Source organism: Falco naumanni, chromosome 6 (genome assembly GCF_017639655.2).
Source record: "Falco naumanni isolate bFalNau1 chromosome 6, bFalNau1.pat, whole genome shotgun sequence".
Lineage (NCBI taxonomy): Eukaryota > Metazoa > Chordata > Aves > Falconiformes > Falconidae > Falco > Falco naumanni.
In genome coordinates, this window is record NC_054059.1 from 38,458,313 (window position 1) to 38,478,218 (window position 19,906).

The following is a 19,906-nucleotide window of genomic DNA, read 5'->3' on the forward strand; positions in this document are numbered from 1 at the left end:
GGTGGAAAAAAGCATTTTTATAGGGCCTGTTTGAATTCGAGGGATACTAATGGTGGCACCTGTTATTTGAAGTGGTGTGATACACAGATAATATAAGTCAGGGTATTTCTATTCATTCCAGCTGTAGGAAGAAGAAAAGAAAAAAACTGAGTCGCTCTGCCTGGGTGCACATTAATATATATACTTCACTGGTACCCAGAGGATGAGAGAGGGCTGAAATGCATACATCCTTATAGCACAGCTGGGAGACAGTGCAGTACCATTCTCCCACTCTTTAGATTAGAAGCTGAGATCCAGAGTAAGCCCAGGCAGGGCAGGGAAGAGAGGTCTCAGATGGTCTGTGTTTATCTATGATACCTTTCCCCCTTACTTGTTACACCCCATTGCCAAGGCCAGTGAGTGGCTCAGTGGAATGGGCAGCAGCTCTCTGGGCTAGTTTTGCGTGTCTCCAAGTTCCTGAAACCTTGAGTGGGACAAAGAAGTTGGACATTAAATAGGAACTCATGCCATGTGCCTCGTGAGATGGTCAGAGAGCTCCTAACACTCAATCCCCCCCCCCAAAAAAAACCAAACGAACCCCAAACCAAACAAACCCCCAAAATACACAGCATGGGGCTGTTTTCTGCCTAGTGCAATGGCACAACCATTGCTACTCTGTGAACATAGCAGAGCACTAGTTACTTCAAGTGCCTGTGGAGAGAAGGACCCCCTCTCCCTTCCCCATGCTCCTGCCTTCTGTCATTCTTGCCTTAGTGTATGCAGCATGAGGGACTAGTGCTAACGTATCAGGTTTGATATGTTCATCTCTCCTCCTCCCACCTCATATTCCCTCAGGCAAGTTGCTCAAATCTAAACTCTCGCACGACGAGATCTGTCTAGCATCCAAGTGAAGTCGGGTCAGCCTGCCACAGCACAACAGCTGATGCTGAAGAAAGGAGAGTGGGTGGTCAGGAGCAATGAGTTATCAGCCCTGTGTAAAAGGCATTTCCTTCTTTTGCTCTTCAAAATACAGGTGGGGGGAGAAAGAGGTTCATACTTTAAGTGGTGGGTAACGCTCTGAGGTGAATGACTGCAGTGCAACACTGAAGGCTGGATGCTGACCATGGTCAGAAAAGCGCTGTGAGGATGGGGAGCCATTCATCACCCTTGCTGTGGCTGCCACCGCGTACAGTTCTGTTCTGATCCACACTTAAAGGACAGGAGCTGAGGAAAGTCAAAGGGCCTAATTCATATTGCTACCTTCCTCGAGGTGGTGGGTTATGCTGTTTTGTTTCATCAACTCTGAGACGTCAAAAAAATTAGCATTTCAAAAGTCTGTGTTGGCATGCACAGTTACGTCCATAAATCATGAGGGCTTTTAAGGCATTCAAGAGGATCCAACTGTGCTGAAGTCATGGGACAAATCCCTAATCACTCTGACTTTATCCTCTTACACTTGGGCCCAATCTGCTCAGTGTTAAAGCACCCAAGACGTGGTAACAGAAAAGAGAGCCCAAGGTCATTGTGCCATGCAGTCTGGTCTTTATCATTCTCTGATTGACTTTTGAGAAGATGAAACCTCCAAGGGCAATACAAATCAGCACAACTTGAACAAGTAACAGCAGCTTCCAGAATTTTGTTAACAGTTCGGTAAGTTGGCTGCAACCATGAACAAAATTTTGCCCAGGTGCTTATGTGAGAGGAGCCCAGTGGATCGACCCCAGGTGCAGCACTTGGGCCCTAGCTGTGCTGAAATGTACTGGTTTAGCAATGCGGAGGGACTATAATCTCCGTCATATGGCACAAACCTAATGCATCAGTTCCTCCGAGTTATTTTTGGAAGGGAAATGCCCATATAAAAAAAACCCAAACTGTACTAGATGAAAGCTAATTTAATCAAGTGAATTTATATAATTACTTTCATATGAACAACAATTGCCAAGATGATTTATAGAGACGGGGAGAAAATGAATACTGTAAGATGACATAACACCAGTGCTCAGAAATTTGCAGTCAAGGGGGAAATATGCCAGATGTTCTGTAGTACTTAAAGCTAATGGGATGCCACATTAATCACTCTTTAAGGCATCCTTCCATGCTTACGTATTGGAAATTGCTATCTTCCTTTTAAATTGCACATTCCTGATTTCATCACATGGGGTCTCAACTCAAGGTCATTGTACCTTTCAGGGTGTCAATAGTCCATGACCAGACTGAGATTTTTACACACCATGTGTCCAGGGGGTTTCCTTGGAGATTTATTGCTAACTCCTGCCAAAGGTACAGCACATATTGTGCCTCCTAAATTGGCACAGTTCAAAATTTCTGCAAGGTATAGAAATTAACTGCTAAGAATCGTGTGTCTAATTACACCATTACACGCTGAAATTACCTAAGACAGTTATAGCTGGTCTCAGGGAAACACTGAAGTGGTCCAACTAGGAGCTCACAATATCTCCATAATTGCTCTTTGTACCAAAATAAATAAATTAACTTGCCATACCAACCCAGGAAAGAGAAATAAACTGGGAATGACAACAGTAATCTAAGTCCTACCTGCTCTGTAGTTTGCCCTATAATACACTGCCAGTCCTGCCAGAACAAGGAACAGAGACTGACCCAGAGCCAGCAGGCAGTGTTTGGATCACCAGTCTGGAGATATCAAATAATCAAATGTGATAAGTAACAGCCAGCCCTATTACCTCTTACCTTTTGAGAAGCAGCCATTTTGCAAGATGTAAATCAGGAGCTGTCAGTCCTCAGAAACCACATGCTAAAGGAGGCAAATGCCAACAGCCAGAAAAGGGGACTGTATGTGGGAGGCTATTAGGATTGGGAAGGGGGGCAGATGAGTTCTATCTGGCTGAGAATAATCCAGAAAATTCCTAAGGACTGCTGAAGAATTTAACTCTGCAGACTGTGCTAGCAAAAACATGGCTGTAAATCTAATGCTTGCTAAGCTGTATCTATTGAAGTGATGCCGTGGTGTGTGCGCATTAGTATTATAGTCTAAGTTCTCTCCCATACTGACCAATTATCTTTACAAATTTTAGAAGCTTAGAAAATTTTCTGGAAGGGGAAGGAGCTGTTCTAAGGAGATTTTAAAGCTCAAAAGAATTTCCTAGATCTTCCCACTACCACTTCAAGCACCAGCTACGCATCCTGACAGCAATTAGATCAGAAACCAGTAGAACAAGCAACTGAAGAACTAAACTGAAACCTTCAAACAGCTGCATCCAGCGCACAGAGTGCATGAGGCAGAGTAGCCTGTACCAGCTAACAGTCAAAAAAGGGAGATAACAGGATGCTCTTGCCAGCTATTTTATGTGAGGGATTTTGAGAGCCTGATTGTTGTCATGAATGAGGGCACAGTATCCCTGAGAATGATTGCGCTGGTCACGACACTGACACGCTTGTATGGAAACATCATCTGGCAAGGCTATTAGCAAGCATCCTCTGCCACTTCCGCTGCTTGCCAGAAATAGTTGTTTGTCAATCAGGGAGAAAAAAAGGAATGAAGTGTGTGACGGGGAGCGGAACAAAGTGGTACTAGGAGCCCAGGAGTGCAGGAAGATGTTAAAGCAAAGGAGGAACATCTGGGCAGAGATCTGGCCTCTACTGAAGTCCGCGGCAAAGTGCTAATTGGCTTTTACAGGACGAGAATTTCAGCCTTGATGAAGGAGGGTTTTCGGGAGTGGGATGAAAAGCACATCTGTGTGGAAACAGTGGCTGGACTGTCTGAAGCCTTCAGATAGTTTTAGCTGAGGAACTTTTATCTTGCATATGTTTGTAGAAATAGACTGAACACGACCAAAGACTTTTGCATTGTTTGAAGCGCTCTGTCTTAGTACGGAGGTCTGTAGAAAGAATGGCTACAGCCATTAAAACTCAACAGGATGGACATGTCTCTTAATGGCACATAAAGGTGATCTGTGGGTAACTCTCCTTCTTCCTTCCCTGGACTCTGCTACTTGGGGAAATCCAAGAGCAATAATTAACGAAGAGTAAACCTCCTCACAAAGGGTGGTGACACAGACATGAGGATGCCTCAGAAGATTCTTAACTCAAACAGCAAGAGAGGGTTTGCCTGCACTAAGTACTGATGAAATAGCAATAGACAGATGAAAGGCAAACTTCTGAAGCTGCTGTAGGAGCAACATCAATATCAGAGGAGGAGAAAAAGGGATGTGTAAATGAGAGCAGAATTTGGTGCAAAAGCATAAAAATACCTCAGTCAAATAGCATCTACTCTAGGGGCTATAAGATATGGTTTACTTGAAGCATACACTAGCTCCAGCCTTCTGGCAAAACATTGGTAGAAGAATTAATGCTGTCAGTCCATTACATGTGCTGGAGGCAGGAAACTTCCATGGGTGTGCACCCAACAGTACATTTCTTTCTCAAAGTAAAGGTTAAGTGGGATGTAGAAATCAAGCGGAAGATGTTGTCTCTCAGATACAGGCGAAACCACCAGCCAGAGGACAGAAGACACCTTATTTCTGTGCAAAGCAGTTTACGACACATGCTCCTGGGACCTGGGACACTCAGTTCTGCCTCACCCCAGACAAAAATCTGCTATGTGTGTTCCCTGTGCATGGCTGGCCCGTGCCCCACAGTTTGCTTTCTAGGTCTTTAGCACTGGGTTCTTTTTCCTCCTGACTTTCAAGGGGTCTGACTTGTCTTTCCAAGCCACTTCTGCTGTTCTGGTTAGGGCTCCCAAAATATGTTTTCCTCTTCAAAGCTACCCAGAGGCAGCAGTGCCAGCTGGAGAGCCCTCTGCGTGGCAGGGTGGCACGCTGCTGCAGGCAGATAGCCTGGGGGTGTGATGCCCAGGACAGCCCACACCCACCATATCCCACCTGGGAGCTGTGGATAACAGCTGGGGAATGACCCCTTTTCCATAGTGCCTCCAAACATGATGAGACTGGGAGAAGGAAAATTTTAAAGGAAGCACCCAGGGTATCTTGCAGACAATGCCATCTTTAAGATGGCACAACAGTTGCTCACAGGAACAAGCAAAGGCTCTCTGTTTTGAAACCTTTAAAATAATATTGGTGGAAGCCCTGGAAAACAGTGCTAAGAATGTTTCTGTTTTGAAGTTATGGGTTAATTAATTGCTTAGAGAATTCTGAAAACCTCATTCGTTATTTATCATAACAGACTTCCCTTCTGCCTTACTGGTTACAGCAGTATAAATTGGAAATGAATCCATTAAAGGCAAAACATTATACCAGCACGAAAGGTAAATCAGACCTTCAACCATCAACAGCCTGCTATGCTTTTCCTGGATAAGTCAATGATTACTCAGATCTTGGACTAATCTTTGTTATCAAGTTTCAGAAATTTACCTCCCATGTACTTCAGCTCCCACACATAGGAGAAGTAGAGCAGAATCTGGCTGGATTAATTCTAGAAAGGCTAATTTTTCATTGCTCTGACAGTACAAAGGTCATTAAATCTGGTCATTAATTATACTTCCATCTAACTTAGGTGGCCATGGCTTAAGTGGTAATCCATCTCAGAGTCTGTACTTTCTAGATGGCAAATAGGTCAGACTCAAGACATTTCCATTATTTAGACATCGACAAAAGAACACATTTGAGAAAGCTAGGAGTAACTGCAAAAGATGAAATTACACTAATGATTTAAGTTAATAGTCAATTATCTATGATCACTGTGAAAAGAACACCACATGTATTGGTTTTGCATGGCAAGGTGTTGGTAGCGGGGGGCACAGGGGTGGCTTCTGCGAGAAGCCCCCAGAAGCTGCCCCATGTCCAATGGAGCCCATGCCAGCCGGCTCCAGGATGGACCCACTGCTGGCCCAGGCCGAGCCCATCAGCCACGGTGGTGGTGCCTGTGGGATAACGGATTTAAGAAGGGGGCGGAAAATTATGAGCAACAGCAATTGCTGCTGGGGAGAGGAGTGGGCCTGTGTGAGAGCAGCAGCCCTGCAGCCCCCAGGCCAGGGCAGGAGCGGCAGGGACAGCGTGTGAGGGACCGACCCCAGCCCCATGCCAGTGTCCCTGCACTGCTGGGGGAGCAGGGAGAGAAACCGCGAGGGAAGCTCAGACCGGGAAGAAGGGGGGAGGGGGGGAGGTGTTTTTTTTCTGATTTAAATAAAGAATACATTAATATTAATAATAACTACATAAATTAAAGTAACTCCCCCAGGCCGAGTCAGGGTACCCGTGACGGTCACTGCTGAGCCATCTCCCCCTGCCCTGATCCCAGCCCAGCAGCCTGGCGTTACGTTTCCTCTCCCCATCCAGCTGAGGAGGGCAGTGATGGAGCAGCTTTGGTGGGCACCTGGTGTCCAGCCAGGGTCAACCCATCACAGCACATAATACAATGGATATGAAATGAATTTAAACTATGATCTACAAATTTTGGTTATATCTACGGACCTCTTTTGAATGAAGGGCTGAATTAAGTTTGTAGCAATGAGCAACCAATTATAAAATACCTAATTTTTTCCATTTTACATTCTTACTATGTTGTGTATTTCATTTCTGTACTCTTCAGGACTTAACTTATATTTCTGCAGCTAAAAGGGCAAAATCCTTTAATGAGGTCATTTTAAACTCCGCTGACCACTGATTGCACACCGTATTTGTAAAACTAGAGGGTGTATAAATCTACCTTTCAGTACCTGAGTCTTTTCAGATGCTGTAAAAATCTTACTGTGTCTATAAAATTAATCCCAGAGAAAGTGGTGTAAAGCCTGATGTGATGAAATGCATCTATCTCAATATATGCATTCATTAGTGTGTGCAGAAACACCCCTTATCAGTCACTGGTGAGGACATGTTTACTGGCTGTCTTAAACATCAACTTGGACTGGTTAGCAATTTTTACAAGCAAGAGCACTGCGTGTAAGAGTGTTGTCAAAAGGATGGCGGGTAGTTTCACTGAACATCTAATTGACTGATCAACACAGGTGAATGGAGAGCTGAGAAGAAACAGTGAGGGTGAGTCCAGGAAGAAAACAATTGTGGGATGAGTTATGCTGGGCTGCTTGCATGCAAGAGCTCTGCTGCTGGAGAGAGGTGGCTGAAACAGGAAAGCACATGGCCAGGTTGTTACTTTGCTGTAGGCTGCTCGACTGCTTATTAGAGGTTTGGCTTCTTTTTCAGCTTTAGTTCGTTTTCAGCTGTAGGGGTTTGACTATATATTTCAGACTAAGCTTGGGAAAATAAGAGCAGGCTGCAGCCTAGTACACAGAATCAAATATTTCTTCCAAAAGGCCACATGTGCTCTCCATGCTTGTGGACTCCAGCCTCACGCAGCAGCAACAATGCTGCTGCCATGGGCAGAGAGGTTGTGCCCAAGATATTCCACCCATGACCTGCAATGCTGATGTGTCAAGATGTTTCTGTTATCCAAAATTCTTCTGGAAAAATCTCCCTCTCATTACTAGGGCCTCCAAGACATCAGAAGAAACATCTGCACTGAATGCCAAGAGCCAGGCATTTTGTCCTCACCCTGCTGGCCTTCGTGTCCGGCAGGATTAGGGGTTTCAGCTACTTCACTGACACAGCTGGAATGTTACAAGCAAAGTTTGTGTCCACATGGCCTTAAACGTATAGGGTAGTTTATCCTACTTGTGGATCAAGGATTATTACTGGCATTTTATACATGGATAGCAGGCAGAGACAGATTACATGAGCCGCCAAGGACATACCAGAGAGGGCCGTAGCACTAAGGGAGCAAGGATAGCCTGCTCCAGCTTCTCAGCCTCCGTGTCAAGGAGGGAGATACCAGCACAGTAAGTTCCGCTCTGGACCAAGAGAAGAGAGTGGGCCAGGGTGGATACATTGTTATGCTTGGATAAAGCCACTTTATAAATATGATTTCAAAGAATTGGAAGAAAACAAGGATGATGAGATGACTGAATGCACCGAGGACTGAAGACGGGGTAGCTCTCAGCTCACTCTTGCCCCTTGGACAAGCCTGCTGTTTTGCTCACATAACAGCAAGGTAGAGGCAAGGAAAGACTTGCACAGCAGCACACCTTTTCATGCTGATAATAAGTCCACAGGAAAAGGTGACAGCCTTGGAAAGGTATTCTTGGAAAAACACCCTCAGAGAAAGTACTCGAACGCTTGGGAGGAAAGATGGACGTTGCTACTTCATTCCAGGAGTAGTACATAATTCTCTCCTAGATGGTGTGGGGCATATATGGATGGGCAATGGGAATGCATTTCTTATACAACTTTTTATATTTCCGGCTGCATAACGAAGTGGGTGGAAAAATTCTACCTTAAGGAAACTGGGGGATGCGAGCCTGGGACTAAGATAACCTTATGTATTTTTGTTTGAGAACATTTGAATTTTTTGCTGAGTTGAAACAGGGACCACACATGGAGTTTTCTGGGGAATGACAATCCTCTAAGTACTGGCTGTGCTAGTCTAATTTGATGAGAGACAAGAGAAATCAAGTATTTCTCATCCCAAACACAGACTGGGGTGTGCTTAGGGCCTAAGGGACCAGCAATAAAAACCTTTGGAAATTAGATGAATTATACCTTCTGTGGGTTAATTTCTGCTCCGTTGCATCACAGTCTCTTCCAATTAAAATCTCAGTGAAACTGGCTTCTCTTAAATAAAAATTAGGATTCCATGACATTTGAGCCATAAGCAAGGTCACAGCAATAGTTACTCCTTTTTCAGCTTCTCTTCATCTACAGGGAAACGTTGAGGCAGCAGAAATCCACTGCAGCTGCTCATGGCCATTGTTCCAAGGCTTTTTGGCACTTTCCTGGATGAAAAGTTGGCCCTCAAAGGCCCTTTGGGATAGTTTTCATGCTGTGCTCTGCTAGCTGATTGCTGTCTCGAGCCAACTCTGAGAACCTTATTCTAAAATAAAGTAGGAATATGCAACACTTGAGAGAAGGAAAGAAAAGGGGCTGGACTGAGAAACCTCTGATACTCTTCTTGTGGTCTGTGACTTTCAGCTGCTCCCTTGTAAGTCTCAAAATAAGAAAAAACCTGTATTTGGAGGTAGAGAAGAATAATCTAGCTGGTTTGCCTGGTAAAAAAGGTGTGGAGGACAGTCCTACCCCTGACCCCATGGAGGAGGATTCTCTGAGACATCCCCTCCCAGCTTTCTTCTATGCAAGGGGAGCAGGACACAGTTTATTCTTCACCCTTTCTGCTCCACCCCATTCCATGTGCACACACACACACACACACACACCCGCCTCCACCTGTGGGATGATCACTCAGCATGACATTGCATGAAATAGGTCTTCCCAAACATGATTACCCTTCAGGAAATTCTCTGCAGGCAAGGCATATTTTCATGAAACTTCATATTCACCTGTGAAAACTCATATTCACCCATGAAACCTTGCAGTGGCTCTCTGGTCCTGGCAACCCCATTTCCTGCTAGCGCAGCTCCGAAAGGCTGCTTTGGCAGGGAACAGAGGTTGGGCTTTTGCCTCAGGTATGGTTCTTGGACTAACACATCTTCCCAGGTGCCTTTCCACTTCCTTTAAAGGTCCTAACTCCATGGGGGACCTCAAGGACTATTTGTCAATGGAAACCACTGGTCCTAAACACCATTCCCCCATTTCCCTCACAAGATCCTGCAGTGCAGTGGCTGCATCTCTTGTTTCTAGCAGCTTAGTTCTTCCTATGCTAAGGTAATTTTTTTCTTTTGTAGCTACCCTCCGCACACTTGCCAAGGACACATTTGTTGTGAAACTTTAAAAGGTAAGTGGCGCTCTGTTTCAGTGTTTGTTTTTTCTGGGCTTTTTTTGATGTAGTAATCTCCACTAAAGACACATTTTAAAATTCTCCGTGTGTCCCAGTGTCATTGCAAATAATTGCTTTTTAGGCTGCAGTTGCTCTCCAGATTGGTGATGCCAGAGCAAGATTGACAGAAAAAAAAATATTATCTGCAAATAACTTTTTTAGTGCAGCTATTATTAAGAAGGAAAAAAAAAAAAGAAATCAACAGCTGGGAAGTACAGTGAGTAGTATCTATGTACTTCACCTGCAAGACAGGAAATGATCAGTATTTTAGAATATCTGTCCACTTACTTACATAGCAATCCATTAGATGAGCAATGTAGCACACTGGTAAACTCTCTCTTTCCATTTAGAGCTACCCTGAAGATTTCATTCTGATAAAAGGTTCCAGAGGAAAAAATATATTTTCAGAAAACGTCCTTTGGAGCCTTTGCAGCTCAAAGAAAAGAGAAGCAAAGGAAATGGCCAAAAGTTTGGGGTTCTGGCTTTTGCTACAAGAGATTTTTCAGGTGAAACTTTGTTATTTCTGACTGCAGTAGGTGCAAACCACATGCAATATGCATTTCAAATGTCAAATACCAGGCTTCAGAAATGTGAGACAAACCTTTTTTCTTCTGTACAGTGAAGTTTGTGAAGTCTGTTTTCCCCTGTCAGTCATACATACCCAAATACCCTTAGCTATTGAAATAATTGCCTGGAGGATACACCAGCTCTGATACGGAAAAAACATATGCATGTCTTTCTCTCATTCTCTCCCTCTCTTTTCTTGTCTAACATAATCTCTTCTCCTATTCCCCAATGAGGGCAATAGAAAGTTTTTCTTGTATATTTCCCCTGCGGTCACTTGTGGGTGGGCATAAATTAAGTGATTATTGCTGCTATACTACTCCCTTGAGGGAGGGATTAAATCAGATTTGAAAGCCAGGAAAGGTCAAGAAAAGGAAAATGTAGCACCTGAAAAGTGCATGCTGAGCTTCCACACGACATGCCACCCACCAGCTGCACTGTACAGAAACAATCTCTTGTTCCCAAGCGCCATTCAGCAAAGGCTCAGGGTGGGATTTTTATTCCAGTTACTTTTCACTTTATTGTGCAATGCATTACTTACTCCCATAGCCTCACAGTCAGCTGTTTTCCAATTCTGTAATTCAAGGTAAGTCAATAAATGATTGTTGGAGAAGAAAATCACCACAATCAAATAAGTGCTCTGTTCCAACATGTGTACAGGGGCAATGGTTTTCAAAAGGAAGGGTGTGAACAATAAAAGCACATAAAACCCACAAACTAATCAAAATCTGGGCTGTAAGATTCAGTTTTCTGTGTTCAAATCCTCCTTTACACAGGGCCTAAGCAAGATCCCTGCATCTGAACCATCTCAAATTCCTACTAGAGACCATGTGAACATTGCAGTCTGTCATGACCTTTCTGGCCCCTGCCAAATTACTAAACCTAGTTTTATTGCCGCTGCGTCTCAGTGTAGCTGGAAAGCCAGATCCCCTGCAGCCTCACCAGGCTCCACAGGCAGCCCCCTGCGCTGGAAACCAACCCTCTCCCTCTCTGCTCTCTCCACCTTCCTCGACATAGGAAGAAGTTAAAGAAACACTTTTAGCAGCTAAAACACGGTGTTTCATTATTGCAAATTCTGTTCCCGGTGTATTAGTGACTGCTGTGTGACAAGCCACTTAATATCCCCAGGCCTTATTCAGCAGTGCTTTGCTATCTTCTACAGGGACTCCTTTTGAGCCTGGTGAAAAATACCCAGATCACGACCTCATTAGTACTTTATACTCATTTTGTACTTTTATAAATGACACTTCAAGGCGCTGAATAAGGGATATTCAGGACCTACTATATGGGTACGATGATGTTTTGATCTCGTTTAAGTTCAGTTACTCACATACAAGGTGTCATGGTATCTACAGTTCTTCCGTAACTCACTTTCCTCACATGTTCAATTGAAAAAAAAAAGTAGAAAAAAAATAATTTGTATATTTCATCAGGACATTATCCAGGGTGGATCTCACCCCTTTTCTAGACTTTCTCTTCTCCTTCCAAAACTATAAGCATGTTGTACTCTACCAAATTAGTACACAATTAGCTGGATAAATAGCATCAGCCACCTTAATTTCTACCTTTCAAAGAGTTACATTCAAACAGAGAAGAACACAAGAATTTGCTTTAAACACAACCTATGATTTAAAACTGAAAAGGAATGCAAAAGTATCACCTTGTCATCTGACAGCTCAAATGGATTCTTTTCTTTCTGGCAAAGGACACATCGTTTCTCGGTGTGTGTGTGTGTGTGCGCTTTAAAGCAGGTAATTAGTTCTGCTTTTTAAGGAAAGAGGGAGGATATACCACTCTCACTCATGGAGTGTGTGACACATCTGCCACTTTATATTTGGTCTCAGGTGATCTCTGTAAGACCTTTGTACCAAAACATTTTCCTCTTCTCCTGACTGTAAAGAACTTCCACTTCTGTGTTTGGCAGAGCTGGATACTCTATCTAATCCCTGACATCATTAAAGTGCCTGTAGAACAGAACTTTAATACCCTACAGGGCATTTCTATATGTATAGTTTATAACATGATTTCCATATACAACAGCCCATAAAACTAACTCCCTGAAAACATACTTTGAAGGAGAACTGTATTCTTAGACACTAAATCAGGTGAATATGATTTTATATGGTGTGCAAAATATTTCTCTGTTAGAAAAGGGCTCGATCTGCTTAGCTTTGATTTAGGTTGAAACTCAAACAGTCCACAGTTCAGCTTGGCACTTGGTTTTGGTCCAAGCCCAATTCCCTCCAATTTTACATGAACTTGAGTCACTTGCTTACCCCTTTGCCTTGATGTGGGTGGTTCAGGCTCCCATGGACTGACCCCTCCTCAGACCATTTAGCTCTGCCTTGTGTTTCATGCGTGTGTCCACAAATGAGTGGTACTTCTTGCTTCATCTGACATTTGCAAGCAATGTGTGCCTTTTTCACCATGGTCTTCACAGATGTTTTTCAGCCCCGGTAGGCAGATTACTGACAATAATTTTTCCCACCATAGCTTGTTGCAGTGAAGTCTCCTTGCCATCTGCAAACTGGCTGCAGAAGGGGTCTGGGCCAGGCTACTGCTGAAAACAGTGGGATTTCTTCTTTGGTCCAATTCATGGAGAGCAATGGGTTTTGGGAACTAAAAGGTTCAAATCCCAGCTTCTGTAATTGTGTAATTTAACTGATCATCACACTCTCCATGATAGGAACTTTTATTATTCTCTCCACTGCCCAGAGGTGTTCCTATTTCGGTTACTTGGCATGGTAACAAAATCAGGCTGTATTAGCTGAAATAAAATGACACCAATCCATGGCTGAGCAGCACAGAAAACAAAGCTGCCTTCTGATTGACAAGATGGGGTGAAAAATGCTCTTTAGCTCCTGTGTTGCTCTGTAAAGACTTGACTACCCTGAAAATCCCTGATGGCTGATTTTCGAAGAGCAGACTGAATCGACTTTATGAAGGAAGAAGGCACCACATTCTTATTAGCAGCCTTAGAAATGCCCTGCCTAATACATAGCTTTGGCATGCTCCTCCCTTAGCTTATGTGTGGCAGCCACTGTAGGTAGCCTTCCCACTCTGCATGCAAGACTAAACCTGGAAAAATAGGAATTGCCCTAGTCCTGGTGCAGCGTGGTGAAGATGGTGTCACAGCTGAAAGATGCTTCCCTGCATAGCAATGATTTCCTTCCTCCCCTTTCACCCATGCTCTTGAATATCCTGCTTAACTCCCAGTGCTACCCCTATCATTCATTGGATGAAGAATCTCCCCCCATACGCTCATATCCCCCCATAGAAGTCTCTCCTGCATATTTTCTCAATCATTTGCCAGTGATCTCCTTCACTCACTCAGCAAGGCTTTTAAAGAGGTGGGATCCAGACTTCTCCCTCTGGCACCAAGAAGGGCAGAGTCCAGAAAGAAGCCACTCCTACTCAGTCAGCAGTTTGAAGAGTATCAGCAATGCAATTAACCTAATGTCAGAAACGATAATGTGCCCAGCCCTTGCCTGTTCCACCCATATTTTGCTCCCAGTGAAGTGCTGTAGCATTCATTGCTAAATTTTTCATTGAACTTTCATTTAATCTGTATCCCTAGCTGAGGCTTCAAACATATGCAGCTTTCTTTCTGTCATCTTCTTGGATCAGGAGAAATTAATTATATGAACTAGTAGCAGTGACTGGGATAAGTGGCATAATACAGCTGACACATAGGCTTTCCAGATATGAAGATTCCATTGCCATCTCATGTCATGATTGGGGATTCCTTTTTAGTGGTCCATCAGCAAGCCCTCCTTTCCCAGTGCCCTTCAGACAGCTTTTCTTTTAAGGGGCTTCCTCTTCCCATGCAAACACCTCTAAAAAGGGAAACCAAGAAGAGCCACAGTCCAGGTGTGGGTGTTGCACCCTGAGAGGAAGTCAGTCCATAGCAATGGCAAATACTGTTTGGCAGCAGAGTGTCTCTGACCCTGTCCAAGGAGCCCAGTCTTCCTCCTGCTCACTCTTTCCCTCCTTCCCTCTCTCCATCCCTCCCCCACTCCCATCCCTTTCCCTTGAGGAGCATTTCCAAGTGTTCTTAGTGCTTTGCAGGATTTGCTAGCTGAGGGAATGCAAGGTGATGTGCACGCACCAAATGACTGCATCTTGTTTTCCAGTCCCAAATGCTATAAAGGAGGTGTGACATTCGTACCCTTTTTTGGAGTAAAAAGAAGGAAAAAAGGAAGAGTATTCTGGATTGCTGTAACCTCAGAAAAAACGAAGAGGACCATCCAAATGCTCGGGGCACTTCAACCGCAATTGTCTCACATAAGTCTGAGCCTAGCTAAAAGAAATACGTGGAGATACGATTTAAAAGAAAAGTGAAATATAACTGACAAGAATATTTAAAAAGTGCTTCACAGATTTCCTTTTCAGCAATAACTATGAGATTCTGAAGTGACGGTTCAGGAGGGAATGAGCATATACAGAGCCTAGATGGAAAACTCATCATCCCTGTTTTTTACAAGCAGAAGTTCAGACACTTTTTGATTTTTATTTGGCAGCTATGAGGAGATGAGGTCACTGAGTAGACATAAAACAATTATCAAGCCACTAGAGAAGTTGCAAGTTAGATTGTGAATAAATGCACCCTCAACACTGATATGGGCAATCCATACTGAATTTCTGCATACAGTGCCCTTGTATGAAACAGAACCAGCAAGCCCCTGCATTCTCCCAGCACTCATAACCACAGAATAATAGAATGCCAGGTTGGAGGTGACCTCAAGGATCATCTGGTTGATCCAATCTTTCATGGCAAAAGCATGGTCTAGACAAGATGGCCCAGCACCCTGTCCAGCTGAATCTTAAAAGTGTGCCTTTTTGGGGAATCCACCCCTTCCCTGGGGAGATTATTCCAATGGCTGATTGTTGTCAGCATGAAAAATTTTCCTCTTGTGTCCAACCAGAATCTCCCTAGGAGTAACTTCTAGCCATTATCCCTCACCTTTTCCATGTGACGCCCTGTAAAAAGGAGTCGCAATCTTCTTTGTAGCCGCCTGTTAAATACTGGAACATAGTGATGAGGTCTGCCCTAAGCCGCCTTCTCTCAAGGCTGAAAAGAACCAGTTCTCAGCCTTCCCTCATACGGCAGGCTTCCCAGTCCTTTGATCACCTTTGTGGCCCTTCACTGGACCCTCCCCAGCCTGTCCATATCTTTAATGTTAATTCTCACCACTGGAAGGTTTTTTCCTGTGCCTAAACAGGCCGTTTTCCTGCTGCTGTAAGAAGAGCTCCGTGCAAAGGTGGAAGGATCCTAAGCACACAGCCCCTACAGGGAAGGATGCATTTGCATTTCATCATTTCAAACAGAACTGTGAATATAACTGTTTTTTCACATGACTGGTTAAACAAAAAAACATTAAGTCATTCATTTTACCTCCTAGAAAAACTAAGATTAGATATACTGCAGAACAAAACACCATATCAAAATGGAAAGTAGAAACATTCTGAGAACAGGGAAAATAAGTATTTAGACTTAATTTTAAAAGTCTCTCTCTTCCCCTACTCCCTTTAAAATGATGGTCATCATTTAATGTGTTTTAATATCTAGTTTCAGTCACACTGAATGTGGCCATTTTTCTGTCCTAGAAGTTGAATTTCTTTCTCTGGTTCTTGGTTTGCATTTGTAGGGGTTTTGCCTAGATTAATTTTGACTAAGCTTTATAAAATATTTGATGGCTCCAATCCTTTCTGAGAATACAGGTATTTTTATCCTAGGTTTCAAAGTGAGAAAGAAAAGGAAAACACAAAGCCAAGGTTTAAAGCCAGTATCCCCTTCCTTTGTTCCTTTTTTAAAGTAGTATTTTCCTATTTCTAGCATGTGGCTGTCCTCTTTAACAACATATTATTCTTAATGTATTCAACAGGAAGAAAAGGGACTTTTCTGCTGGACATCTGGAGTCTGAAAATGACCAGAACAGCTGCCTGAACCCTCTACACCCTAAAACTCCCTAATGGTTCAGGCTTGCTATGAACTGAACAAAGACAGCCGTCCTTGCAAACGGACATGCTTTCCAACTGCATCTGTTTGCCTAGAAGAAAAAACTATTAATTATTCTGTATAATCATACTCCTGTATTAAGGCTCCTGTCAGCTTTTATTATATGCGAATAACAAACCAATCTCAGTCCACAAATCTTAAAGGAGAACAAAACCCTGTGAAGTATACATAACATTAGCTGAATGGAACCGAAATAACAATCCATCTAGAAAGGAGAAAACCACACTTCTTCTAGGCAAAAGGACTGTATTCTGCTTGATCTGGAGAGTAAAAATATATAATGTATAATATGAAAAAAAAGCAACACTATCCCCAGTGCAGAGAGGAAAAACACAGCTTTTAGAGTAAATCTCGAAGGACAGACTTACTCAAAACATCATGTGAATGAGTCCTTGCTAACATTTTTCCATTTGTCATACTATTATTTGTTATATTTTTTTTGTTTCTTTGATTGCATTTTATACAGTACACTGTATATCAGGGCTCTTTAAAACATCCCGTGGAAAATCTTGGCACAGAAGTTGGAGACATTGCCACCTCCAGCTGTCTGCCCACCACTGCTGCTGCACGTCCCACCCCAGCAGCAGATGCAGCCTCCCCACCAGCTTTCCCTGCCTGGCTGGGCGTGTGGTGTGTATAATCATGGTGTCTAATAATCGTGATGTTACGTGCACTATGGTGACTGCTCTAAACCGCCACAAGCCAGCTCAGCCTCTCAGAGATCAGGAAATGGATCTGGTTGAAAACTCTTCTCCCCAGGTTAGTCTTTAGATGGATTTGCTCTCCGGGAAGTCACACTAAGTGTTGTGCTGCATATCCATAGGGAATGGATGTGCAGAACGGAGCAGCCAAGCTCTACAAGACAGGGAAATGATTTTTAATTCTCCCTTCAAAGCCCACACAGCCTTTGCAAAGGTTTTTAAGACAAATTCACTGAACTTTAGGTATACTGTAGTAAAAAAGGCTTAGACCAGACCAATAATGCATCCTCAGCCTGTCTCCTGCTCTAGCCTCCTCACCATTCTGAGATAAGTGTTTAAGCACAGGTCAGATTTTTGTGGAAGTTCATTCTGTTCCCTTCCTTGCTGCAGGTAGTTTATATTCTTCTTCTACCTTCTTCTATATTTACCCTTAGTCATCTCTCGTTTTCCTTTTCTCCATCAAAAATGGCCAGAGAGAAGAAATAATTTTCTGTTGATGTCTCCCTTTGATACCTCCACAAGCCTCAACAGGCATCTCTAGTGATGCTGATGTGAATTTAGAAATAAAAATACTGTGAAAATACACCAGAATAACCCCAAGTGACAACAACAAGTTTATTCCAGTCAAAATTATTTCCTTTCTATTTTTCTGTGCAACCACTGAACCAATCCCTTCTTTAGCATTGACCATTCCCACCCACCAACTGCTCACCCTCTCTAGCGGTATTACACTTGGTCTTCTTTCTACAGCTTCTAGCCTTCCTCAGGTGCCAGGACATATTTAGCATCACCAAGAGCTTTCCAGCTGTTAGCTACAGTGTTAAATGGACCCACTTTGCCTTGATCAATAATGCAGTGTTGTGTACATACAGTGTGCTGTGTATGCGCAGCTTCACTCAGCAAGGCAGAGTAGGACATAGGACTGGTGGCTGTGCAAGAAAGAAAGTATCAGCTCTGTTTCCTTTAGCCTAAGGTGCAGGCAGGTCAGACATCCTCTTTCAGGGGTCATAGGCACACACTTTAATATTTTAACCACATCTGTAATTGCAGTGTGTAAACTGACTGGTGTTACTGTAACCTGCAGGAGGACCCACTCACAAAGCTCATCTGCAATTCACTCTAGAGAGGTGAAAGTGTCAGCATCTAAGTGAAAGGTGCAAGAAGTTGCTGTATGCCTTCCTGTACTGAAAAAGGAACAGAAAAGTCTTTTGAAAATTTCATCCAGAGGGATTTTCTAAGCTTGTCTTACATGTAGTTTTACTGTCACTCTTTCTCTCTCTCTGATTTTTTTCTTCCCTCATATACTTTCTCCTTACTGCTAAATACGGTTTGTGGATGGAGGAATGTAGGTCTGCAAGCTTTCTAGGATAACAGCATTGTCTTGATATTAGACTGTACTTCCTTGCTTCCTCTCACTGCCATTTCAAGAGTTTATCATTAAAATAAAGCTCTTAAAAAGCAGCCAAGAGGTTGCTCTTTTCTCCATAACCACTATGGCTCTGAAAGGAAGGCAAAAGCTGAAGATTTAATAGTTTAACAACTCCCTGAATAAGATTCAGAATAAAAATAAATGTCTTCAAAACCAGACAATCATCATCTCTAGACTCCTTTACCTGAAAGCAAGCATCTAGTTTTATAAGTAGTTGAGCTTCCTTGAAGGTCCAATTAAAAAGAGGTCTTTCTTCTGTGAAGATTAAGACCTTGCAACATTCTATCTTCAGTTAGTATCAAAAGCAGAAGTAATCCAAACCCACGCCTACTCTTGGCAATCAAAAGCCTATGAAAGTGACGAAAACTTGAAATCCAACATCTCATTGAAAGAACTTTTGCTTCCTCCCCTGTTTTGCCATTTCTCTACCAAGCTTTCATCCCTTCAGCCTGAAGGCACCACATGTGTCAGTAGTATTTCCAATGACTGTGTGGAGCAGTGGTTCAGTACAGAAAGAAGATGTGTCAGCAAGTTAGAAGAAGTCTAGCAGGAGCAGACGCAAGACTTTGTTCTGTTATTTAGCCATGGCTTCCCACAACAACCTTCTAATCAGCCCTGAGCAAGATGCATTGATGCTGTCTGACAAGGACATGGTCTTTTGTTTCTTGAAAAAGGATGAAAAAAGCCACAGTCAGGCCTAAGCTCTTTAACTGGAATTTCTCACTGCCCTGGCTCTTTGCCAGGCTTGCTTTTGCTATCAACCAACCAAGTCTCAGTGGACAACAGAAAGGTGGGTTTTTTCTCCACTGAATTTAAGACTTCCATGAACTCCAAATAGCTCATCAAAAATCAAGGTTCTACAGGATTTTCCACCTTTAAAATGCTGGTGGAGTTTTCTTTCAAGCTTCAGTGTTATCACTGCAGTGATTAAGCTGAGTGAAGATCTGTATATGTTGTGCTGTAAAGGGAGAGCTGGCACCCACACTCTGTTTATGTTAAACTGATGTTTGATTTACTGTTAATAGCCCTTTGAAAAGAAATTAAATGACAAATCCTGTATATTGATCTCAGAGTTGCATGTTTCTCATACAACGTGCTGCAATATTTGTACAGCACACAGAAAAGACAGAAGTTTATATCTGTATCTCCTCGTCTGCTCCAGCCAGCACAATATGAGAGTTCATTAGCTTGATTGAAAGCAGAAGAAGTGCCTGTTCTCCCCAACCTGTTAGTGAGATACAGATTTGAACTGGCAGAGAAACTACTCTGTACCTGCTCAAACAGCCCTCTGAATCACATCCTTGTCAGTGGCTTTAAGCTGCAGAGCTGGACTGTGGCTTTTATAAAACCAGTTTATTTTTCAGAGGTTGCTAAACTCATCCTCCAACTTCTTGGATGCCTTTGCAATAGGGCGCACTCAGACAGCTTCTGCTGCAATGCTATCCAGGCATGCCT